The 26,805-nt window shown below is 46.5% G+C and overlaps 1 protein-coding gene across 3 annotated transcripts in view; it reads right to left on the bottom strand.

Annotated features, from left to right (window-relative positions):
• The window catches only part of LOC139794390 (inositol-trisphosphate 3-kinase B-like), a 66,527-nt gene that overhangs the window by 18,544 nt on the left and 21,178 nt on the right, over positions 1–26,805 (bottom strand). The window lies entirely within an intron of this gene.

Here is a 26,805-nt window from a genome sequence, read left to right as displayed (position 1 = left end):
ATAAATTATCCTCATTTGCTTCACTCTGAAGGCCTGGAAGAAAGCCTTCCAGACATGGGAGACCTAGCAGCCCCGAGCTGTTGTTTAGATGCTTGTTAGGAGTGAACTTACAGAACAGGAATCTGTGTTGGGAACTTCTGACATATTTAAATTACAAGGAAGAAGCCAGAGACATTAGTGTCTAAAGCACAGAAACTACATCGGGTTACTCCTGTGCTATGCACCAGCCTTGCCGGGGAGCAGGAACACATTGCATGGAGATGCAGGGACTGCTGGAGTAGCAGTTACCAGGGGTGAGAAAGGGAAAGAAGAAAAGTCCTCCCTGCCAAGGAGGAGTAGGGTAGCCCTTCCCAGGATGACTGCTTGTAGCTGGGAGCATCTTGGTGTGCCCTGGCACCGTTACAGCAGGGGAGGAGTTTGGCAAGAAGCTGCCAAAGCACAGGGTGACACCAGCCATCCCCTATAACCAAGCTCCCCTGCATTGCAGGTTTGCTCTGCTGCCTGGTTTGCTTGTTTTGGCAGAAGGGTTGGGCAGTCCCTGACATGAGGATGAATGCTTATATTTCCAAACAGAGTGCCAGAACTTATGCACTTAAGCTGTTCTTTGTTCTCCTTTTGGCAGAGAGCAGGAGGGAAGTGGGGGGGTGTACCCTCCTTTTGTTTTTAAAATAGTAACATGAAGTCCTGATTGATATAATGAAAAAAAGGGGGAAGAAGTCTCTGAGGGAATTTGGACTCTAAAACAAGGAGAAGGAGTCCTCCCTCCTAAAGCACAGGCATCATAACTCAGTCCTGGGAAACATGCCAAGGCAATGTGCCTTCCCAAGCCAAGATTTTGGTTTTTTCAGTGGTTTAAGGCTTTAAGGCTAAAACCTTGAGGTGCTTCTAAGTGCAGGGAGAATGAAGGCAAGTGGTGTCTGAAGCACTTGCCGGGGCTTTCCCACGAGCCATGCACTCTGCTCTCCGGCACTGTTCCCAGCACAGGGTAATGGTCCCTGACAAAAAACAACACAAAAAAACCTATCTGCCAAGCAGACAGAAAGCACCCAGTCACTCAGCACACACACATGAGGAACAGGTAGCACATCCTCATTCCTTTACAGTGCTGGGAAACACTTTCATCCAGGTATCACCTGGTTTCAGACATACTTTTGGCCAGGTATTTCCAACCCAAGTTTTAAGGACATGTTTAAGAACATGTTTTATAGAGAGGCTTGAGGCTGCTTCGTCCATCTTAACTCACTCAAAACTTGATGGGAATATGTTTCAAGGCAAGTCATTGCTGCCCTGGGGTCACAGAAATTCTGCTTCACAGAATTTCTGCCTTGGCTTCATGGGGACACTTCATGATGGCACTTGAAGGACAGAGGAGAGACTGTGCCTTCTGCAGTTCCTTCAGGAGTCATAGGATTTTTGGTTTATACCTCTCAGTGTTATAAGAGAAAGTTTGCTTCACCACAAGGAAACTCTCCATGTCCTCAACCCATCACACATTACTGCTCAGAATGCTCAGATCACTTTGCAGAGCAGCCTGCTGGTTCAAATTTTTTTTTGGGGGGGGGTTTATGTATCTATACAAAATGTCTGTCACTCTGTTGTGGGAGAGCTCAAAAGGTGGTGAAATTTGCAAGGAGCACCTCCCTTATTAAACCAGTAGCTGCATGCCTTCATCTGTCCACTCTCCAGGGCTGCCAAGGTGCTGCAGAGAACAGCTAGATGCTGGAGCATGGAGGAGCAACACTAGTCAATGACCCAGCCATCCTGTAGCCTCCTTTGTCTGAATAATTTCTTTCCAGGTAAGGCATTGCTCTAAAAGTTTCACTATAGCTTCAAGAGAGATGTTAAGTGGCTGTAAACCAGCAGCAGGGTCCTTCACAGTCATTAGGGATGGCCAGGAGCTTTCAGCAAGAGGTCTGTGACTGCTGAAATGGGTTCAAGCAGAGGTGAACACTGCAAAGCTAATGGCTTGGCATCCTGGTCATGCCAAACCCTATATTTGGGTCCTGCAGCTAGCAATGGAAATTGAGAGCCATGAGGCTCACACCACTAGAGGTTTACTCCATGGCCACATGCAGAAAACAGCCCCTCTGTGCTTGGTGGGCTAATACCTCCTGCCCTGCCTGGCCCTACTAATATACAAATGGAGTATTAAAGAAATTAACGGTGAGGAAATCTTCTTTAACCTGGCCTGTTGGGAACCATAAGTACATCACTTCCAAGCTTTTCTGTAAATTTCAGTTTATATTTCAAGGTGTTACTTGTGCATGGGTCCAGGAGAGCAGGCAGAACTGTATGTACACAGAGAAATTGCCTGCAAAAACCACCCCTACTCAGACTAAAGGATTTTCCACTGTACTGGAAAAAATAGGTTGTCAGGTGGCATCACCAAGTGAGGCTGATGAAGGGCAGACGTGCTTTTCTTGTTTCCCTTCAAGGAAGCATGCATGCAAGTTTTCATGCTGAAAGCTGAGCACACTTCCAACTCCATTGCATGATCAAAGCCTGCACCTGCTCGTGGCACCCTGATCTCTCCCAAGTCCAGCTCCCTTTTGCTTTCCCTTTCAGAAACCCATGAAGTTGTATTGAGTGATTGCACTCTTGCATACACAGTAACATGGAGCCTTTACAAACAGGGAACCTGCACCAAGTGTCTGATACAATTCAACACATCTTATTTAAAACCTGTTCCAGCATCAGTAAACGCCAACTGATTAGCTGTTAGGTAGCAAATTATTCAGTGAATCTGGAAACCTATTTAGTGAGGAATGGTGCCTTTTTCCTAATTACCTGCCACATGCAAATTAAACCGAGCAACTGTCAGAACCAACTCTAAAAGTGAACAATTTTCTTCCTTACAGCCACTTAACTACCTTGCTTTTTCTTGCCGTGGAGCACTCTGAGTTAGGGGTGGAATATAGGCCACAGGAGTTAAGCCCTCCTAGCAAGCACCCACAACTGGTCAACAGGAGAGGAGTGCTGGGAAAACAATTTTATCTGCTGCCTATTTAACTTTACTTATCTTAAGCTTAAAGCAAACTCTGGGCTTTCCCCATCTGCTTCATTATGGAAAAAACAACATAGGACAATTTAGTGCCAATCCAGAAGGTCAGAGGATATACTGTATTTAATTAGATTGAACAAAAAGTGACCGATGAGCTCAGTGCTCACTGCACATTTTTCCCTATAGGGAACAGCGTTCCTTTAATATCTGCTTGAAAAAGATGTGCCTTGCTGGGACTGCCTGTTGCCTCCCTTCCCCTGCTGGTAGCATTTGACTGGTGTTACCCTCTGTGCATGGAGCCAGCAGGGTGCTCTTCCCTTTCCATGTGTTGAGCCAGAGAGATAAGCAGGAATTCTGATTTAATTTGCTGAAAGTATGATTTCTATGGTTTTACAGGACAAAAAATTCCTGGGAAATGGCAGGAGCTGTAGCTACTTCAGTGTTTTTTATTAACTAGAGCATGCACTGTTTGAGGGAAGGTTCTGTAGCTAGAGCAGGAGATAGGCAAGAGTGGGAGCAGCATTAATTTAATGATTTTTCCCACTTCTGGAAAAAACTTCAGCCCCTTTCTCTCAGGAAAATCCAAAAATTGTACAAGATAAGAAGAGATGGGGTAAAACCATGAGAAGGCAGTAGTGTCACCAGTGCCCACCACCTCCCATGGCTTCAGTGGAGCTGCTGCAGCCCAGGGGCTTGCACTTGGGACACTGACTTTTCCTTCACTTTGGAAAAAGGCCCACTCCAACAGCATGCTGACAGAAAACCACCCCTGGCACTCCTTGCAGAACTGAAATACCTGAGGGCCAGGCAGCCCTACCACCACATCACTGGCTGCCCACCCCTTGCCAAGTGCAGCTGCTCAGAATAAGCACCATGCCAGTCTTGCCCTGTGCTGGCACCCTTGTTCGTTCCTTTGGTTCCAGGGTGACTCCCCAAATAACCTCCTGTGGGGCCAGCACGGGTAGAAGGCACAGCAGGTTCTCTCCACTCTTTGTTTTCACTTCTAGCTCTTCCAAATGGAGAAGTGCAGGTGCCAGGGGCTCCTGTGGAAGAGGCTTTCAGCACAGCTTGGAACAGCTTTGGGATGTTTCACTCACCCATAGGAGGGTTGGCAAGTTGCTTCTTGTGTCCAGAGCCTTGCTGGTTTAAAAACAACATAGTGAGCAGCTGAAAAGGGCAGACTTTGTGCCAAGGAGCCCTCTTCTTTAACAATTAAATAAATGGGGAGAGTGTTTGCCCAGAGTTCATTTTGTGTCAGCATGCTCCGTGGCCACGCAAAGCGATCCAAGGAAAAAGAGGCCATTTAGTTTTCCGTGTATAAATGAATGAATGTGTTTTATTTTGGTCTTTAAAAAGTAGTTAAGGTTTCCCTAGTGATGATTGTTTCCCTTGACTGGGAAAAACCTTGTCAACCCAGCCATGTCAGGAAGGCCAGCTTTGTTCATTGTACTAGGCACTGGGTGTGGAGGGCAGCAGGGCCGAGCTGGCAGGTACTGCAGGATTCCTCCTCCTGAGACATGCTCTGTAGAGCTGGGGTTATGCTCTGCTAGGCTTTGCCACCTGAGTCCCTCCAACTTCTCTTTCCATTCAGGCAGCAACAGAAATAGTGGAGTGACTGCTTCAGTGTGCACCAGACTATGTCCCCTGACCCTGACGCTGGCAGAAAGTGACAGCCCATACTTTACACCCTCTTCCTCCTATGCCAGCTCCTGTCATCCTCACAAACGCGTTTGCTTCTGTACTGCACAAAGGCAAAACAGTCTTGTTTTGGCCAAAGAGGCTGCTTGCAATGGGAGCACTTTGGATCAGCAAGCATTTTTTTTTGTTTATTCACACAAGGCATTTAATAAAAACTTCAGCAGCTCCTCAAAATCTGGCAGATGCAATGCCAGTAAGGCTCCCCTGTGGTGGTTGTTAAGCAAAAATAAACCAACACCCAGCTTCCCATAAGTTAATAAAAGGGAATGTAGTTTGATGACTGAAATTTACTTCTGGGTGCCTAGCAATTCTAGTTCAAACCCATGAGCCCCATTAAACAAATTAGTTTGATGTCTGGAGCATAGAAGATTCTGATGGAGCACAGTAGCTTCTGATACTTTGGAAGGTCTCCACATCTAGGGAGAGAAAGAATCTGTACACACAAATAAGGTTTTTTAAGCAATTTTGGGCTTGGAGAAAGTATGTAAGTAATTCAGAAATAGCTAATCACTTTTGGTGGACTGCTACTTAAGCTGTACAGTACTTCTTCGTCAGCAAGCAGCTAGCTTTTAAAAGCCAGCAGATTATAAAAATACTTGCTGGTAGCCCAAAGTGGGCTTCAGTGACCTGATTTATGAAAAGAGTCCAGTAGTGCTGCAGCCAACAGATCAGGTGTCTAGCTGAGAAATGTAATGTGCTAGCCAAAGACCTGACATTGTATGAAGGGAACTTGACATTGGCTTTGATGGAAATTGCTCTGTTTCCATCTGGAGACTTGTGTTTGATCCCTTTCCCAGTTCCAGAGTATACACCACTGTCTTCGTGGCTCAAAATGTCATTTCTGCTCATTGGCTCCTTTGGAAGTGCAGCACAAGTTCCAGGGCTCCTAAGTCTGTGCTGGCTCTGGCACTTCTTGATCTCATGATGCTGATGGGGAGGGATGCCCCAGCCTTCCCAACCCTGTCACTGTAAATCATGAACTGCTGCTCACTCCCACATGTCCTCCAATACCAGTAGATGTGCCCTCCTCAAGCCCAAACAACAGTATCAGTGTCTGTTTGATTGATTTAAAGTATACCTCAACAGCCTAAAAGCCCATGCTGCAGTTCAGGATATGGAAGATATTTAGCTCCTAAAAGTCTCAGCAGAGTGTCCTGGTGGGCAGTGATTTGGTAGGGCACAGCCTTCCTGTAAGAACCGACTTTCACACAGGAGCTTTGCTTTTACATGCTGGGGAGTTAGGAAGGCAGCTGTGGGCTTTGACAGCTCTACCAAGATGCCAGGGTCCTTTGGGAAGGGGGTTTCCTAGCACAGGGCATGTTGGGAAGCAGCCTGGTGGACAACACAAGGTGCTCAGACTGGAAGGAGATGGTAAAGTACCAATTATTTCCAATCTGGCCTAATGAGACTGGTAAATAGAGGTTACTCACAGGACATGGGCTGCCAAACACCCTCTCTTACAATTTGAAGGCAAGTTTTTAGGGATTTAAACTAGGAAGATACATTTACAGTGTGCACAGAAGTAGAAGTAATGTCAGTGAGTTCAACAGAGCAGCTGCTCACACTTGGGTTTTGAGTCTGATTTCTTTCTGTATGCTTCTGGAGGTGGCTCAGCAGGGCTTGGGACTGGACTGATCTGATGCTGACATGGGCCACAACATAAGCCACAGTGCACAGAGCTCAAAGCCCCAAAATAAGGAGGCTACAGGTAGATTTCCTCCTATCTCATTGCCCACAGCAGACACACACTATGGTGTGATGCTACATCATTCATCATTTGGTTTCACATACTACCACGCAGGGCAGACATGGGCCACTGACTTCCAGTCCTGTTACAGCTATCTGAAGTATTTCCTCTGGCATTAGCATGGTGGGCATTGATACAGATACTGTCAATAGAACACTGTTGGAGCACCATGTTCATAAGCACTAACAATAAGCAAACAAGGCTGTATAAAACCAAGCCATGCAACATTAGTGAAGCAATCTGCAGAAGAAGTTGGGTGAGAAAGGCCTGGTTTTTTGACTTCAGTTGTCCTGTTGCAGAAGCCTCAGCAGCTCACACTGGTCTTGAATGCAGAAAACATTTCCAATGCTCTTCCCTCACTCTGCCCACTCACTGCTCTAGTAACTAAACTCCACTTTGTGGAATATGTGAGTAAGAAATGTATTTCTCTTCCATGAGCCAGTGAAATGTTCAGATGCATTTTAAGTGCCTTCAGCTGGAGTGATGGAAGGGAAGGAAAAAAGGGCCAGGCAATGGCTCCAGTAATTTGTTTAGAATAGAAACTTCTTGAAATTAGTCATAATCCTTGAGCATGCCCACATTTACCGGGTATATGAAGCATAAAAAGCTGATTTAGAAGAGCAGTTACAAGTTTCATAAACATGACTAAACTCTAAAGCTGAATATTCAACAGGTGTGACCTGTTAATTCCCCTTCAAATCAGTTAGCATTTTAGCATTTAGTCTTTGGAGTCCTGAATGTTTAGATAGAACTTTGATGACTTAAAAGTACTATTTAGAGTCCTACTGTCTCTCCTGTTTGGAGCTGGGACTGCAAAACCTTTGCTAAATGGCTGGAGGAGTTTCTGCTTGCATAGGAGCTGCTGGAAACACCAGCCTACCTCAGCTGTGGCTCCCTGATACCCCAAACACAACACCATGGGATGAGCCCCTTTTCCTGGGCAGCATTCCTGTATTTACAATCAACAACCAGGAGTGACTCCTCCAGGAGTGGAAATGCAGTTTGATAATCCCTGGTTTCATATCCTTAAAGATGGAGCATCTTAGAGAAAGACAGTGGCTCTAGAAAACCCTCTTGCCCAGAAAGGAGCATTGCAAGCTGCCACAGGCACACGTCATTGCTGCACACACCTCTTGCACTGTGCTGCATCCTCCCCGCAGCTGCAGATCTGATGCATATGCAGGTGCTTACACACAGTGCCCAAGGAGCCTCTCTTGAGCAGGAGGCCTGGCTCTACATACCACAGGCTCTGGTCTTAAAACAGCACTGACCCAAAGCGCCATTAAAAACCAGTGGTGTAGACCTGAAGTCAAAGAGAGGCTTGTTGCAAGCATCATGCACCCACAGACCAGTCACCTCCTTGTGCTGCAAGGTTATGGGCAGGCAAAGGAAGTGCAGGTCATCTTTTACAGCTCTCAGCATCTGTCACTCCTAGCACCGGGGCTTGTGGACACACACAGGGCTTCTCTCCAGCAGAATGGGACAGACCATGGATTTATTTGCCATGGATAGCTTCTGAGCCCACCTGATGGGCACTCTGGAGAGAAGGGGTTTTTTCTCCACCAGATTTCCAGATGCACTGTCCCAAACAGGTACAGGAAGCACAAACCCTGCACTTCAGGAGGAACTGTTCACAATGCCTCCTTCCTCACTGGATATCTCAATCAGAGCCAGAGCTCCCAGGAGCACAGAAAGGCCAAGCTAATTACAGGGTTCCAAACACCGTCAGACCCAGAGCATCTCATGCTCACATTCACGCTTCCTGATTCCTTACAGGACAGTGCTGGGCTGTGAAGAGGGAGTGTATACCCATTGTTTTCAGTCAGATTTTCCCCTTTCCTGTTGCTGCAGGCCCAGACCCTGTTGCACTCACTCTCCTTCAGGCAGGGTGCTTGTCTCCACTGGACCCAGGAGCAGGATCACCCAGCCTGGTGAGGTCAGGGAAGTTCAGTCAGGGAAGGTCAGCAAGAGCACTGGCTGTGTGGGTACAAGTGACTTTGGAGAACAGGACAGAGGGAGGAATTCATGTTACAGCACATTTCAGCTGCCCCCCAGCCCACTGAAGCAGACGGTCTGACAGAAAGAAGACCTCAGCACAGCAGCAGAAGTAATTTTATCCTCAGATTAATTTTCGGAGTTAAAGTCCTACACATGCTTCTGAGCCATTTTAGTTATGAGTCACCAAAAAACGCCACCTTTAGCAAAGCATCTTAATTTCTGCAGGGCTGGGTACATACCTCCAACACCAAAGCCAACGTCCTGCCATGCCTGCCTGGTGCAAAGCATTCAATCAATGTGCTGGTGCTGGCTCAGCAGACCTGCACTTGGGAAAGGCCTCTGGGGCAGTGCCAAAAGAAGCCATTTTGGCAACCGGCAAGGAGGTTTGCTCAGGAAAAGGGGTGAGAACCTCAGAGACACAGAGAGGGTTAACCAACCCTACATCCCACTATGGCACACACAGTTGGATTTTCCAACCCAACCACGTGCAAGTTGGATTGTGACACAGGGCTGTGGCAAGGGAAGAAATAGAGCATTTCAGCAGTTAACTCCTAAGGAATTGATGCTGCTTCTGTACACACAACCCAAATCAACAGGGCAGTCTCCCCTGAGTTGGTGCCTTTGATGTTGCAGATACGCCAGCTGCAGAGATGATGGGTTTTTGATGGAAAAAGGAATGAAGAGGCCAGAAAAGCAATTTGCTGCTTTGAAGCGTGCTTACAACCTTCCACTAGGTGCTGAGGAGGAAGCGGTTTCTCTAACCCAAAGGGGAAACACTCATCTGAAAAAGGAAAATGGAACTTTCTTTTGAGCATGAATAATGGAGAATTGCCTCTGCAGCGGCTCTCTGTTGAATTCCAGGGTGTACAGTGGGGTGAGGATGCTTGATGAGAAACACTCTGCCCCGCTGTTGGCTTGCTTGAGACCCCAAGTAACTTTATGCTGGCACATACACAAGGAAGAAGATGCTGGGGTTTTGAGGGGGCAGTTCAGCTCAGTGACTTTGCAACTGCCCCTCCTGAGCGAATTCCACCCCCAAAAGCCCTGGCAACCCACTCTCTGGATACAGGAAGAGTGAGTCTGAGTACCACAGTGATGCTGGCAACACACCACATGCACACAGCAAGATCCAAGGGTGGCCCAGACAACTCAGGTTTATCCTCTATCAAGTGAGATCTCATATCTTCCATTTCTTTTTTCTCAGAACAGTGCTGTTATGGTTGAAGAGGATGCACAATCTATTTCCTGGTCCAAAAACGGACAAGAAGATGAAGGGTAGTTATATCTAGCCATATAATTGCAAGAGCACTGGTGGAAGCAATACAATGAACCCACTATAAACATGGGTGTAGAAAAGCCAGTGTTTAGCTTGTTGTGTCTTAGCATTTCTAAATATATCTTGCCTTGGAGGAAGAGCAAGGGAAAAGAGAAATGGACATAGAGAAGATGCTCAGCTCTCTGAACAACTGGGGTTTTCAGGAAGGGGTGAGCCCATGGTCCCTGAAGCTGTGTCTCTGGGCAGCAGTCTATTGCTTAAGTCCTCCTGCCACAGGCAGCTATGTTTAGCTCTGTTTTGAGGGTAAGGGAAGAAGAAGCAGAGGTAGAAAAACTTAAGTCATCTTCTCCCCTCAGACATTTTGCTGTTCATTTACTTCAGCAACATATGAAGCACTTAGTCACTTGCTCTCTTGACTGGATTTTTCTAATTTTGTTTTTCCAAATCAAAATTAAAAGAGAGAAAGGAATTTCCTTCCCAAATAAGCAGCTAGTGGAAGAGGCTGGGGCAAGCAAGCAGCGAGCAGCCAGAACTTCACCCCACAGCTCAGCTGGCTGCTGTCATTTGCAAGACACAGAAGCAGAGGGCAGGCGCTGCTGTTTCCTCTTGCTCTCCCTCAGTGACAGCTCAATGAGCCACTGTAGCAAGCCAAGGTGCAAACTATCCTCCACTGCTTCCAGAACAGAGATCTGCTACACACAGTCGGTACCTGCCCTTGAAGTAAAATAATTTGCAGTGTTACAACACCAAATGCGCTATAACATGCTCCAAGTTTTTTCCAGCAGCCAAGTAGAATTGTTGCCACCTAAACTACAGGTCCAGCTTGAATGTCCCCCATTCTCAACCTACTCTTGCCTTTGGGAGCACAGAGGGCCCTTGGCACCAGCCCTTTCTCCAGCAAGTGAAATGCAGGCACCTGCACCGGCACCTGCACTGAGATGCATGCTATAGTGCTGAGACACTGCCTCAAAAGGGAGAGCAAAAACAACTGCAAAAAGGGAAAAGTCTCTGAAGGCAAGCTCAGTTGAGAGCTAGTCATTTGATTCCTGTATAGCACCTCAAAGGGCCTGAGGAGAGGAAGGCAATCCCCAAGCCCCATCTTCTCCCCATATCAGAAAGCAAACCTCCGAGTATGGCAGTAAACCAGTGGATTTTACAGCTGACTTGGGATGGGGTGCATTCTGGAGGATGCTTCCTCTACGTATCCCCTCACTGTGTAATTTTATCATGATAATTCAGGATTAACATTTTAGGGTGTTTGCCAGTTCAGTTTGGCTATTGATCTGTGTTCACAATCCTATTTCTGTCTCCCAACAGAGAGGGCATAAATGGACATGCAGGATTGGAAATCCGAGCATTTTGTTCCAATGCAGGGACTCCCTGCAGGGTTACTTCCCCACCACTTCAGGATGCTGTTGAAGTACCAAGAGGGTACAGCTGCTATCACAAAGCCATCCCAGTTAGTCGTGTGCTGGCTTGCAGTGTGGCAGTCCTGTTCTCTGAGTCAGGAACAGACAGACAGGCATAGAAGTAAAGCATTACTTGAGGGGTACTGAACCAGGGCTTAGGAAACCTCCCTGTCCTGAAGGAAAAAAAGAAAAGAAAAGAAAAAAAACCCTGGTATTTCCAAGCTCTTGAGTTGGAAACTGTTGATGATAAGGAATGGAAGGAAGCTACAAAAAGGTAGTTTCACCTACAGGATGATCTGTAGAAGTCACCTGTATGTCCATTGGAGATTTCTCTCTATGGAAAAATGCTGAGACCATCATAATCTCAGAACAAATAGTACCAAGATCAATTATAAATCATAAGTTCCCTTCAGCTTGAAGCAAATTGCTTTTTGATGGCTTTGCCAAGCTCCACTTCTAGACTGGCTGTCCAGCACTGTTTGGAGCCACTGTCTGGCCTGTGGAGGATAAGACCTAATCTTTTACTGCAAAGTCACAACTATGTGCAATAGCATATGGCTGCCAGGGCCTCTCAGAGATGTAGAGACACCCTGGCCATGTAAGCAATGAGGAGAGATTTGCAGAAAATAAGCCATGCTGCTTTGCAAATGTACTGTCCTTGTCACGTGGCAGTCTACTAATAAATGTATATTTGCATTGTTTACATAAGACCATTTTAAATTCACTGTTCCTTCACCTGCACAAACACCAAGACTCTGTGTGAAAAATAAGCAAGGAATAAGTGGTATTCCCAATGCTCCAATAATTACTAAAAAGTCTTCATGTGCTTCGTCTTAGAGCAGGCAAAGGTCTTCAAATCACAGCCACCACAAGATGTCTGAGTCCCAGCGACAGCATCATCAGTGGAGGAGCCTCATGCCTCCTGAACAATGGTTATGCTGGCACTACATGGTAAGGATGCATTGATAATTAGAGATACATTCCTAGGCCACCACCAAGGAGAAGGATTCATTTCTGCTGAGCCAGCATCTCTGAGATGGCTGCGTAAAGCTGGTTCCAGTGCCCATCCTGTGCATTAACCATACACCACCACTTGCTGAGCTCTGTACAGGAGCTATGCAAATATTATGGTTAAATCCATTCCTAATAAAAAAATGTAATCTTCCATGCAAAGATGGTGCACATGGCTAGTGACTGCCTGGCCCCTTGCTGCTCACACCTATGTGACAAGGCGGCAGGGACCCTCAGCACCCAGCAGTGCCATCAGCATGAGCTGAAGATTCAGCTCACATGGGCAGATGTAAAAATCTCTTGAGACCTAAGCCTGCAAAAGGTGTTGCCCAGGCAGTGGTACTGCGAACCTAGTGGAAAAAACAGAGATCCATAAATAGGAGTATTTCACTTTGGCCAAAACATGTCTATGGAAACAGCAGCACAGGTCTATCCCTCTTGTGTAGTCATGGGGGGACATGGCACAACTAGATGAAAGGTGTCCTATTTTATTTAGCTTATAAGCAACTGTGAGCTTTTTAGGGTGTTACAGTAAGTCATTCTGGAATGCAAAATTTTATATGCTGGAAACACTGTCTTGCTAATGAGCTAAGGTATTTTTAATAGCGAGGATGTTAGAGGTACTAACAAAAAAACAAGTTTTAGATGCAGGAGGATAGGTAATGCATATGTGGTACATTCTCCTTCAGTCTACAGCACCATTGCTCCCTTATATTGAGGACAACATAAAACTCGAAGAGATTGGCCTTAAAAGCTGGATTTAGTGAGTCAATCCCAGGTCTTGTCAAATCTCCCATTGGAAAATATGAAGAAAAAGCCCCTCTTTTCAGAAAAGCCTGCCCTTCATACACTGGAGATCCTGTTCAGCTCTTTGCCACTCCTGTGCTAGGGCCATGAGGGGAGGGCTGTGAACCTGGGGAACTACACTGTCACTGCCAGACACAGGAGAGCAGCATTGAAAGCACAGGGTGAATTTTCCCCTGAATATGTTTCCCTTTGCTGAGCCCTATTTGAACAAGAGCTCCTCCTGTTTTCAGGAGTCACATAACATGTCTGCAACTTTTAAACACTGAGGTACATTGCCTGGCTTTATTTTAACCTTGCAATAGCTTCAACCCATGTTGAAAGCAATAAGGCAACTTGTGCCTTTGAGCCCTGTGAGAGAGCAGCCACACCAGCTATGCTGTTAACACCCAAACAAGAGGAAGAAGGACAGAAAAAAATGGAATAAAAAGCCTGAACTGGAAGCATGTCCTAAAGCTTAGGGTTTGAGAGACCACTTTGCCCTTTGGGTAGCTGCAGACAACAGCAGTATGCAGCAAATACATGCAGCAATCTCAGCTGCACACAAGTGTTTGTACGATTTGGTACCAGAGCTGTGATTACTCAAATTAAAATGGCATTTCAAAACCAAGCAGAGGCCCACGACGCAGTGTGCTATGTCCTCTGTGTATATGTGGCCAAATGTATTTCCCACCCTGACCCATTCCTATCCTGCACACACAGCACTTGCTTCTCCTCCCATTTTCTGCTGCAGGGATGCCAGAGACTCGCTGAGGCCATCTCTCCCAGCTGAGAGAGTCAAGGAAGAGCTAGGCACTTGCTGCATCCCTCACTTGGAGCTTCATGCCCTGCAGCAATCCCATGCAGTTAGGATGTGATGCTAGTGATGTGCATGGCAGCCAGCTCTGATCCTGGTCTGCCAGCAACCAGAATTCTCTACCATCACTTTGGCACACTCCTTTCTTCCTTGGCAAGACAGGCCAGAACTAAACTTTTCCATCAAGATGGACTTTGATGAACAAACACTTTGCCTTTTCCCCTGTAACAAACTTTAGCTCAGGAAGTCACGAGTGCAGCCGCATCCAGCATGTATATACAACATGGCTTGAGCTACTCGTGGTGTATGGATGTACAAAACCTGATTTAGGACAAAGCTCTGCCTTGGAAATGCATTTCCACCAGAAATATCTCATCCTTCTGCATAAAGGCAAAATCTGACCCCTGGCTGGCGCAAATTCTCCAGCACACCATGTACCAGGGAGGACATGCTGTCTGACGACTGTCAGAGCTGGATGCACACTCTGGCTCTCCCCACCACTTCCTACAACCTCCAAATGCCTGTCACTGAACTGCTGTCATGCATTCACCCAGTGCACAAAAGTCACCCTCAGCAGAACAGGGAAATTCACGTACAGGCATAGCACGGCTGAAGAAGCCTCATCCTCACAGACACTCTGGAGACAGGCTGGAAAACTCACCCTGGAAAATATCTGTGCTCTGGAGTATGGAGCAGCTTGTCTTTGAGGCAACAAAAGCATAGGGATTTACTGATGGTCATTTTCTGCTATTACAGCAATAAATCCATTCATCGGTCAGACAAAATGCCATAGAAAAAGAATGTGAGCTTAGGGAAAACAGGAAGAACAGTGTTATTAGACCGAAGTGTTTTCCAGTGATGTTTAGAGGCAGTTGCAAGCCCAGCAGAGATCAGTCAAAAATCTGACTTTGGAACCTGTGCCACGCTGCCCCTGCAGCTATTGTGCTCCCCCCCCAGGCTTCCTCACTCTTCACAGTTTTGCTAGCTCCAAAACAAATTCATCTGAAGCACTTCAAGAAGGTAGCAAATTCAGACAATGTCCTTTCCAGGGAGGAGGCAGTGGATGAGGTTTCAAGGGTGGCAAGAAAACACAAGGCACTGACTTGGCTGTCTGCAGGGCTGGCACTGCCCCTAATCTGCATTTTGCTCATTGAAAATAATTTCCATTGATGTCACTATTGCTGCATCCTTTCTTGTGCAGTCCTTCTCTTACCTCTTGCCTACCTTTGCTAGGCTCTTCTGGATTTTTCCCTACAGAGGACATTGTCCCAGTAACCTTGTCCCTACCTTTGGGGAAAATGCAAAGTAAACTGGCCAGATCTGCAGTGGCTTGGCTTCTGCTAAAGCAGGACTCCTGCTGATGTTGGTGAAGGTGCCTCTAGCATGGGCTGCTGACAGCAGACAGGATCCAACATCTTGTGAACTTCTTCCCGAGAAACAGTGTGTTTCCAGTACATGCACATGCACCCTATCTTATTTGTAGTAAAAGTGTAGACATGGAGGCATTTGGAAGACGTCATAAAAGCAAAAGCTTGCACAGGATATATCCAGGAAAAGTTTTTTGACCCAGGACTAGGTCAGGCCACCACGATCCATCACCACTTTCTGAATTCAAGGCCAGATTGTGATATGTGCTCACATTCATACCATGGTGGGCTGTCAACTAAAATCCATGGTGACAACCCAGCTGAGGGGAAGGGAGGAATCAGCCCAATGTGTCACAACTTCCACTCAGTCCTGTTAACTCCTCCAGTTACTTTGTTGATGTAACAGAGGCTGACTCAGTGGAAACAAACCCCAGGGGAAAGGTCCTACTGGAATTACTTGTACCTTTTATTTATCCTGTGGTTTAATCAAACATCTTTGCAGAAAATCAGCAAGTACCTCTTGCAGTTTACTGAAACTGAAGTCACTGGCCCTGATTAATTTATAAGGAGCTTCCTAGGAACCAAAACACTGCAGTAGAAGAAAATGACCCCTCATCTTTCATATCCCGGGACTGCCACAACCTAAAGCACATATTTTAAGTGCCTGAGCCTGAAAAATCAAGTTTTGTGTTTTATTTTATTTTTTGTTTTGGTTTGGTTTTTTCCCGGGTCACAGTTGCTCCAGTTCCAGATGGTAATTGGGAAGACTTGAGAACATGCACTTTTTTTGCTACAGCTGCAGGAAAAGTCAGGTGGTAATGAAGTGCATATCCACGCTGTGTGCATCATCAAGATTTACTACCAAACACAAAGCTCTGACAAGAAAATGTCAAGATTTGGCTTCATCCTTACAGCCTGATGCAAAGCTGAACTTTAAGCTTTCTTTTTCACTGCTGAGAGTTATAATCTGCTATTTCTATGGGACACAGAGGAAACTTTGCACAAGCAATCTAGCAGACAGCCATTTAGCACAAACACATTTCTAAACTACAGTGCACCCATATTAATTTAAGTTACTCACACATACACAGAAGAAGAACAGGAAAAGCAGAGGCCCTGCCCTGAAGGGGAAACAAGGAGCTGTGAGACCCCAGGGCAGAGAAGAAGAGGAGAGAGATGAGAGCAGTGCTGGAGCAGAGATACCAAGGTCAGAGAGGAAGGAAAGGGAGAAGATGCCTGAGCAGAGGTTCCCCTACATCCCATGGTGAGACAGCAGGCTTTCCTCTACAGCCCTTGGAGAAGAATGGTGGAGTGGCCCATGAAAGATCACAGTGGAGCAGATGTGGATTTGCAGCCTGTGAAGGAAAGTTGTGGAGAAGATACAGACCTTCAGCCATTGAGGACAGGTGACTGTGCCCAAAGCAAGCTGTGATTGTGTGGGAAGCCCATGATGGAGCAGTTTGCTCCTAAGGGACTGTAGCTCACAGGAGGGACTCCTTCCTGTGGGAGGGACTCCACGTTGGAAAAGGAACAGACTCTGAAGAATCCTTCTCCCTGAGGAGGAAGGAGTGCACCTGTGACAAATGGACCGTAAACCCCACTTCCTGTCCCTCTGTGCTACTGGGGGGAGAAGGTAGAGATACTTGGAACAAAGTGATTTGAGCCCAGGAAGAAGGGATGGGCAGGGTAAAATATTTAAGATCCGGTTTGTGCTTTCTTTTTGCCCTGTTTAGATTTGATTAACGATAAATTATATTGATTTTTTTCCTCAAGTTGAGTCTGTTTTGCCTGTAACCATAGTTGGCGAGTGGAACCCTTCTAGTCTTGGTCTGGACTCATGAGGTTTTAGGTGGATCTCCTCCTCGCCATCCCAAAATAGGAGAGGGGGTGTGAGCAGCTATACAGTCCTTTGTTACCGGCTAGGCCTAAAACATAACATACGGCTTTTAAAAAGCAATGTAAAACCACCCACTCTAAAATTAATCGTGAGCAAGAAGAAAGTCACTGACTTGCTTTGGTAAACCCTCATCATTTCACTCCTAGTGCCTCAGTGCCTTTCAGCCAGTTATTGAACAAAGTCTTGCAGTAGCCAGGGTCTGGTGACAAACGATGTTCTCAAGGAGAGCGGTTTGGTTGACAGCTACCAGCAGATAGATGCACAGAGAAGAAAGTCACAGTTTCCCAGAGAAGCAGCTCTTAAACACCATTTCCCCCAGTGAGTTTCCCCTAATGCATTCACATACTGAGGAACTGTTGTCTGTGAGTAATGCTAGTGACTACACTGGCATTAAAACCTCTGCATCAGGCTTTTTGAAGGCACAGAAGTTCTTCTCTCTACAGTTCATTACAGTTAGTGGCTTTAGAAGTTTATGAATCTATGCAGTGCCTTCATGCTTCTACATTTGGCATGTAGTGTCCACTGATCCTCTCTGGGCTGCAGGACATGAGCAAATGAGTACCTACAGGAACCCAAACCTCCACCCTAGTCCCTGGGTGTAGGGGAGGGTACGTGGAGGTGACTGTGGGCCAGCCATGAGTGCTGTAGCCCACACTGAAGGAGACAATCCTGATTTGCCAGATGGCTCTTGATCCTTGCCTCCTCCCTCTGACCCATTCTGCTCTGGCAGAGCAGCCCACACGCAGGAATCCTTCATGGCAGAGACCCTGGACCTATGGGATGAAGAAGTACAAAAGGACCATACATCCAACACAACCCTGAAGCAGACTTTCCATCAGCATTTCTGGGTGGTGCCCCACAAGAAACTGGTAAAGTTGTAAAGTTGTTCTAACCCAGTAAGCCTCATTGCTATCCAGTCTCATTAATCAATCCCTCTGAGAGAGAGGCAGTCATTTCCATGGTATGCTGCCAAATTCCTTCCTCCTCCACCCTGCAAGCCATCCAGCTTTATATACCACAGCACCTGTGCCTACATCAACAGGCAGAGAGAACATATGCCTCCTGGTCTCCACAGTCTTCAACCACTAAGCCTATATTTCACACCCCTCACAATCAGATTTGGAGGTCTGGGCATCAAACTTTTGATTTTTAGGTTTTTTGAACATCTTGCATAATTTTTCCCCAAACATGTCCATAAAGTTGAGGCTCCTTTTGTAAGGACACAGAACTGCATCTCCAAAAAGAGCCTTCCCATTTCATAGGCTGTGGCAGCTGGGAGACATGCTGTCCCTCCCAGCAGGTCACTCTTGTTTTCCTAGAAAAGATGGCAAGCATTAGTCCCTTTGTTTTCCTATTATGTCTGAAGAAATGTCTGCACTCAGTCAACTCTGGATCTCTCTGATGATATGGAACTTCCCTTTCTCTATCCACACAGGACAGTCACACACCACCAATGAGGGCTACAGGTTTGTGGGCTCCTTCACTACTGAAGCAGAGGGAAGTGCAGGGAGAACACAGTCCTTTGCAGTGAGCAAAGGCATCAGCTCGTGAAAAGCACTGGGGAAGCTGCTTCTTTTGTACTGAGTTTCTTCCCCACCCACTTAATGCCAGAAGCCGTGCACTGGCAAAACAGCTTCTTGCAACATTGGTTCAGTGAATCTCAGGTGCTATTGAGAACCAAAATCTGTCTGCACTTCAAGCCAGGAAAACATAAATTGCAGGGTGATGGAGCTGTGGGACACCCTTCTGAGGATGCCAAGTGTGCTATGCAAAAACCAAATCTAATACTAAAGTATAAGAGCAGCCCAGAGAGATACCACAGCTCATGTTCAGAGACTGCACAAATACTCCTTCATATGATCAATGGCTTTTTTATCATGAGAATTAGTCAAATCAAGTCAGTTAATTTGCCCCTATGTTCATGAGAACATTCTCTGCACCTGCCAGTAGCCCTCAGTTTGCTCAAAGCAAATGGCTGCATTGCCATGGGAATGAACATCTTCAAATCCCACTCCTTTTCTGGGAGCACAAGCACTTGGAATCCCTGAAAGCTCTGATCTCCTTCATCACTGTGCTCTTCAGCACTCCAGTGTTTCACCCACCCAAACCTCCCCCTTTCTCCCATCTCTCTGCCACAGAGAATCAGTCATGCCTCAACCTGTCTGAGCCCCTCTCACTCCTTCCCATATGCCCTGACAACCCTACCTGCAACAGGAATTCCCACAGCAGCTGCAGCAGCCCATCATCACCGGCTTGCCTCAGGCTCCCCGGCATCACAGTCCTGCCAGGAAAGGCTCTTCCCTCACCCACTGGCAGCCCAAGATATGGTGAGCCTTAGGAGAAGTACTCAAAAAAATTAGGTGCTCTCCTGCCTCATATTTCACTCCCTAGGCTCTAACAACAGGTCTCTGCTGTGCCCAGGAGGCTTTGTAATTCACAGGTGGTAAATCCTTAAGCTACAGGCAAATTTCCCAGAGGTTTCCCAGATCTCCTGCTTCAAGCTGTTGCCATAAATCAATTGGACTGCTTAGTCACCTCTGTTTGTCCAGCCATTGCCAAGGCTGACCTGCTATTTCACAGCATGTACTGTACAAAGGAGGCAGTAAATTAGATGCACCGCTGCAAAATGAATCACGTATTGTTTTCTACATTGACTTGTTTTCTGCTGGACTGGAAGAAACACACTTTACAGTCATAAATAAGACAAAGAACAAAAGCGAGTTAAGGAGTCATGCTAAAGGGTGCTTGATGGAGGGCCATGTGTGCCTGGAGACTGTGGGGTGACTCTTAAGGGATGAGGAGTGAGAAAGGGAAGCACTAAACACATCCTAGATCACAGGCACTGGGTATGCTCACTGAAACTAGAGCTTTTCTCTCAAGGTCACTCTGCTGGCCGTGTGAGGAGCTGAGACTCTTGAGGCAGTGTTTATGGGCATGAAGGACTGTCCAACTCAATAGCTGCTCTTCAGCCCCACCCATCTTAAAATGGGCTACAAAACGGAAGTAAATGTGTACCTAAGGAAGCACTGACCTCCCTGCCAAGCCTTCCTCATTTTTAAAATGGAGTGCACTTCCACTGCCCAACAGGGATGATCTCAAAGATGCCTGAGACATGATTATCCCCATAGAGCTGTGAGCCCTGGCAGTGAGATGGTATTCACTGTGCCCCACAACTCCCAGCAAAGGGCTCCCACATCTGTCCCAGGCACTCACCACAGATGCAAATGTGCTCACAAAAACTAGTTCTGAGAGCCCAGTAGCTCTCATTTAAAGAAGAGTACAGAGAGGCCCAAGTCATCCAGGAGAAGATGCCAGAAAACTCTACCTTCACCTCCCATGCTCAGCTCTTCCCCAGGGGCTCCCAAAAAGTAGGGCAGCTTCTCCAGGGCTTGCAGTCATGGTGGAGCCATACCCACATCCTCACTTATCTGAGCACAAGAAGTACATCAAACTCTTTTCTATTGGAAGGGTTTGTATTACAGTTGTCCTTACAGATTTTATAATCTAATTTTTGATTTGTGTGATATATAAAAAATAAACACTGAAAACCTGGAAGGCCCGTGGCAGAGGAGGAGAAATAATCAGGAAAGCCTGCATAGTAATGCTGTGATGGCATTTAAAGTAAAAAGGAATTGGGGCCTTTATAATAAAAATGATGAAAAGATGATCTATTGCTACCAAAACCTTACAGTATCAATGTGCAACATCAATAAAACGTTCTGCATTTTAGAGGCAAAGAGACTGTAGAGACACAAGTCACCTATGATGGCTGCAAGCAGAAACAATTGACAAAAGCAGCCAAATCACTTCCACCAAAGGACACGAGTTTGATAAGGAGGTGTCCAAACCCTCAGGATCCTGCCAGTGAGTCTCTGAATTTGGTGCCTAGATTAAATGACATTGATGTGCCAGGAAGAGAGGTCAAGGAGAAAAATATAGGCAAATAGTGGGAAACCAATAGGGCAATAAAGACTACCACAGTGCTCACAAAAAAATGCCAATGCAGGGAAGCAATACTAGGTCCCTGTCAGCAGCAACCACACTCAAAAGCCAAATCCTGACATAGTTGACCCTGGGGCAGTCTCCTTCTCTTTAGCATCCTGGATGGGTGCTGGGAGAGTGGGCCTGTCCCTTCTGGTGACAATACAGGATGTAAAGCTGGTCTAAATCATCTTCATGCTATGGCTTTCTTAGCAGTGCCCCATCTCCAGTGCAGCTGCTGTGGGACCCCTGCACCTGACCAGTCCCATGCCCAGCCAGCCACAGGGCTGTGTCTGATGCACACATGGGTGGGCACAGGGGCTTAAGAATCACAGCCAGGCTGCCACAACTCCGAAGCTGCCTTAGGAATGGGAAGCAAGCAAAGGGAGAGGGCTATGGAGATGCAGACCTGTTGGCACTGAGATACCTCTGTTCTCATTCCAGGCTTTAGTGCTACAGCACATTTGTAGACACATGACTACTACCAGCCTGAAAATAAAACCTCATCAAGTTGTAATCCCAACTTTGGGAACAAAACATTCAGAAAGCCTAGAAAGAGACTCCTCTTTGGTAACAGAGAAACCTGAGGGCAGGTGCTCGTGGTGTGGGATGGCACCTAAAAATGGAGGTACCATAGGTCCCAGCCTGAGCTTCCCCAAATGGGTCCCTTCAATGGAGCATCTCTGTGCCCTCAGCCTTCCCCAGGCCACAGTGGGACAGACATTAAGTAGAAATGGGTACCAGTGTGAAATCAAGTGTTGATGCAGGACACATTTTATTAGGTCTGGGGGTTTTAATGAATGCCATCCATGCCTCTGCAAGGCTGGTCCATGACTACTCATCCTAATGAGAAGGCTTTTTGTGTTGGGTTTTGTTAGTGAGAACAACAGAGGTGCTGAGAGTTTAAAGATTCACCAGCTCTTTCTCAGTTCCCCCAACATCACAAACAGTTAGTTTCTATTCTAAACTCAACTATGAGAGCAACTAAGGATGTTTGTCATTTCTGTGAAACTAAAAGCAAAAGCAACCTTTGTATTGGACCAAATCCTGATGGTTTTTGGGTTCTGTTGTTTATTCTTAAAGTGCTTTTGTGGCAAAAACTTTGCTTATATTTCAGTTGAGAGCTTTACTTTCCACTAAGGATGGAGGGAAAACTGAAAAAACTTTTGAAACTGGGTCCATATGGTGTAAGTATTATACAGGCACTGTCAGTGTGTGGGTGGAAGCACTCACACCACAGAGCAGAAGCTGACAGGAGGATGTCACTTCTTGTCACTCAGATGCAAGAGCTCCTGTGCCCATCCACAACCTGCACCACAGAACAAAGGACATGTAATCCCCTTCCCAAATCATGCTCTTCATCCAAAAAAACTCACATTTTTGCCTCTGAAGGTCCAAGCACTGTCAATGACAGTTGCTGCTGTATTTGCAGATGTGCTGCCCGTGTGTGCATGTGTGCTGTGGCACATGTGTGCCATACATGTTGGGGAGCTATTCCTGCCACACCCAGTGGCTGCAGCACACTGAGCATCTGTGTTGCGAGAGCAACACCATGCTAAGAAACTCCACTCATCTTCTGTAACAGAAGGTGGTCTTCCTGGGTTTTGAGTGCATGTACCTGTGTGTGCTCATGTTCCTGCTCCCCATCAAGTCATTTACAGTTAACCTTGCAAGGACTCTTGCACCTGCACATTACTGCACCTAAAGGCAGCTGAAAGGGTCTGCAAGAGAAATGCCAATTTGAAGAGGAAACCTGTATACCCAGTGTGAGGGTTGCAGAGTGAGACGTTTTTATTGGTGCTAACCTGCTCACCTTGGCAAGCTGTCATCAGAAGAGACTTACACTGCTTCTCTTTTTTTGCATGAAAGGATAAGGACTTCCCTCAGCACAAGTTCAGGTAACATCTCTGCAGTCAGGCAGCCCTGTAACATCTGCTTTTATGTCGAGCTTCACCTGTCTGCTCCTTCAACAATTACTCTGGGAAGTGATCCAAGCACTAGTAGCCAAATTATAGATTATTGCCAGCCATACAAAGCATTGTCATAAGCTTTATAGACCCTTGACTGAAAGAATGCTGCTTCTCTGCAGAGTAGAGACTGGAGCTGCTTATTCCAGCAGCAAACAGGCATCAGAGACAACCTTTATTGTCCTGCACAGGCTGTGTGTGGGCAGTGTAGCCTGGCTGGAAGTTGGCATAGCTCCCAGTCTGATGGGATGCCGAAAAGAGACAATCCCACCAGTTGGAGGAGAAAATCCAAGTGCAGAAGGAGAGGGGAACTTCTGTGGAAATCCTGGCACTGACTGAAAACACTAGGACTGTCAGCCAGCAGGGTAAGAGAGCCCACCTAGGAGGAACACATTTTGCTGCAAGCAAAAGATGACTGACTGACCGAACTCCAGCAGAGGAGAAGCAGAGAGTGGGGAGCCACACCCTTTCCCACAGCACTGGGCAGCCCAATGGCACACAACATATAGCAGAATCCACCAGGGCTGAAGAGACTACCCAAATCAAAGAGAAAAATGGTAAAGGACAAAAGTGAGCACACAGGTCTCAGGAAGCCCACAGCACTGTCCCAGTAAAGCCTTCCCCTGCTAAATAAAAACACATGTTCATTCATACCCTGGGGCTGCAAGCTGGCTTTACCACCTGTTATCTCCAGCCCATCAGCTCCCAGTTCCGATGCCAATACATCACTTTCTTCTGACACAGAGCAGGATGGAAGTCTCTGTGCTGAGAGGGTGACATGTAGCCATACACAAACCACCTGAGGGCCCAGGATCAGTGCTGCTCAGACTCTGAGCAATGCCCATGCAGTATGCAGAACACTGGGAGCCCTATGGTCCTAAACACAACTTTAAAGGCTTTGTCATAGCAGTGTATGATGTAACTGAAGCAACTACAGAAGCTCAAGAGCACAAATAGATGGATTAAAAGATTCAAACACATCTAAGAGGAGCATATAGACAGAGAGCCAACATGAACTTCCAAAGGCCTATCACACAGCACCACTTCTGACAGGGGTCTTGAAATCTCTCATCCTGAGAAGGTACCATGCATGGCTCCTAAGTGATTATCCACACAGGGTAATCTTCTCATTCATCCTTATGACCCACCACTCAGCCTCACATTGTCAGCCAGATCACTCTTTGGAAGGTGAACCATTCAATGACAGTCTCTGGAACCTGAAAACGCACCCGGGGCAGGAGGGTGTGTGAATATCAGCCCAGCCAAAACATGAGCCTACCAGTTAGTCAGCTGCTCTATGCATACAAAACTATTCTTATTTGACTATGCCATCCAGGAGTGAGGCAATATTCGAACAGCACACACATGATCTCTTCCAATTAAATTCTTGCTTAGATACAATCACAATTAAGATTATATTTAATAATTACAACGTCTACTCCTCCTTGCTTAAACAAATATAATCTAAAAACATCTAATGGAGAAAGTGTACCTTCTCAATCTCCCTAGACAGAAAGCCCAGCTGCATACCTTAAAACAAATATCCTATTACACTCTTTTTCCATGTTTCTCTTAATTTTCTGTTACAATAAAGCATCACAAGCAGCAACTGCCTCAACTAGAACTGCAGGAAAAGGGTGGGGCTTTCCAACATTGCTGAAGCTGCGTGTTGTGTAACCTCTTGAGATGGCAGCCAAATCCTCAGCCACTGTAAATGTAAGAGCTGAGCTGAAGCTAATGCAGCTCAGGCACTTCACACCAGGAGAATATTTTGCTTCCCAGTCTTACCAGTGCAGGATGCTCAGTCACACTATTGATAGCACCCTACTGGGAGCAGCCACCTAGAACCACTGCAAGCTTTTCACAGCTCACACCAACTTTGGGGAAAAAAAAAAAAAATGGTGCCTGGAACTGCCCCCGTGGTGCCTGGAACTGCATGGGGCTACTGCTGGTCTATGTGATGTACCAGGGGCTCTTCATTTGTGATGTTAGGTCTAATGAGTTACAAAACCTACATCTTTCACTTTCTCGGGTGCTATATTTAATATGGAACTGGGCAAATGCTGGGCTTATTCAGAGTTTCAGCCATGACAGTGGTACAGCCTAAATGGCCCAGATTGGAGCAAAAGCTATTCAGTGTGCTTGCTCTCAACCATGTCCCTGTTTCACAGGAAGATAAAACAGCAAGAGGAGCTGCCTTCTCATTTGAGCTAGAGCTGCCCATCACTGCAGAAAGCTTTGCCATAGGCCACATGGTGCCTCTGCAGCCCTCTCCCCATCTCCAAAGCATGAAGAGGAGCCTCAGTGTGAAGACAACCCCAGCCCACCAGCCATGGAGGCTACTATGCAATACCATCCACACAGTGCAGAAATCCTGTTCGGTTCCTTCCACATGATCAGCATACTGCCACTGCTGAAATCCCACAAGTGACTGCATGCCTCAGCCTGGAAAGGTGGGAGTGGGTGGCTTGAGCACTCCTCCAGACCCTTCTGCCCTTGGTGCAGCCTCAAAGACTCCTGCAGCAGGGAGTTCCCCAGAATGGCTCTGTGCAGAGCTGACAAGTAATTTCTTCAAGTTTATGTGCATAGCCTTGCAGTTTCGTCAAGCAAACTGCATTATTACTGAATAGACTAAGAAGAGAGGAAGGAATGAAAAAGTTTTCACAGTTATCTTAAACATACCACTTGAAGCCCGCTAGTTTGCAGTCTAAATAATCCCATATATAAACTTCATCTATCTCCTGACCTCAGTCTTTTTTACTAGGACCTTTCCACTTTCAGCCTGAAGCCTGCCGTAGGAACGCACAAAGTAATGTTTCACACAGGCTACTAAACCAAATAATCTAGAAACTCTTACAGTAACCAGAAACTGGTCTATTGGGTTTCTACTAATCCCCTCAGAACCTTGCTAATTCTGACAAATACATATCTTTTCTTGACTTGGAAGATTAAGAGCTTCCCTGAAAATCATCCAGGGGGCATAAATATTGAGAATACAGGACTTGGGGATCCAAGCTCTTCTAAGTGCTTTTGCAGGCAGAGGCAATGCACAGAATGAGAATGTTCAGCCTGTAGTAAAGGACAATTATGGCCAATCCAACCCAAGCACCGAAGGTGTTTGCCAAGTGTCACCCTGACTCGATTCAAATTCCGTTCTCTTCCAAACTGTGGACAGTTAAACAAGCTCAGGTAGCACCAAGGACTCACAACATCCATGAGTAAGCTGCCTTTCTTGGTGCAGAGAGACACATTTACAGCTTTTCCTATAAATAACTGACCCCCAGTTGATGCACTCAGATTGCATGCATCCTCTTGCCACTCATCCTTTGGGGGCATTTTCAGCCAAGGACATGCCTGTACTTGTTAATTGCACAGAGTTTTAAAGATGAGGCAAGTGACTTGCACACTTAATTTTGGAGTACAAGATCAAGGACTGTGGCTGGAAAGGACAGCAGGGCTTCAAGGAGCTGGATGGAGGTGGCCAGAGAACACCTCCAATGCAGATGAGCTCCACCTCTGTGCCCTGCTCAGATGATCCATGCCAGTCTCCACCATGTGTGAGGGATCCCATGAAATAACTGTGTGCATCTGGGTTTCTCTTGGCACATGCCAAGGGTATCCAGAGATGTAACAAGTTCTGTCACTGGGGGAGAGAAACCGTCTCTCCTTCAGCACAGCAAGCGAGGTGGTACAGGGCAAGCAGCACCACTGGGGACTGGACACTTTTGTGCCCTGTCATGCTGATGTCTCCTGCCAGGAGTTAAAGCAAAGAACCCACATGCCTCTGGCACAGGCAGCCAGGAGTCCCGTGCTGGTGAAGACACCCTGTAGAGCTGAGTTAAAACTGGGTGAG

This window comes from Heliangelus exortis, chromosome 3 (genome assembly GCF_036169615.1).
Source record: "Heliangelus exortis chromosome 3, bHelExo1.hap1, whole genome shotgun sequence".
NCBI classification, from domain to species: Eukaryota; Metazoa; Chordata; class Aves; order Apodiformes; family Trochilidae; genus Heliangelus; species Heliangelus exortis.
This window is presented reverse-complemented; position numbering and strand designations above follow the sequence as displayed.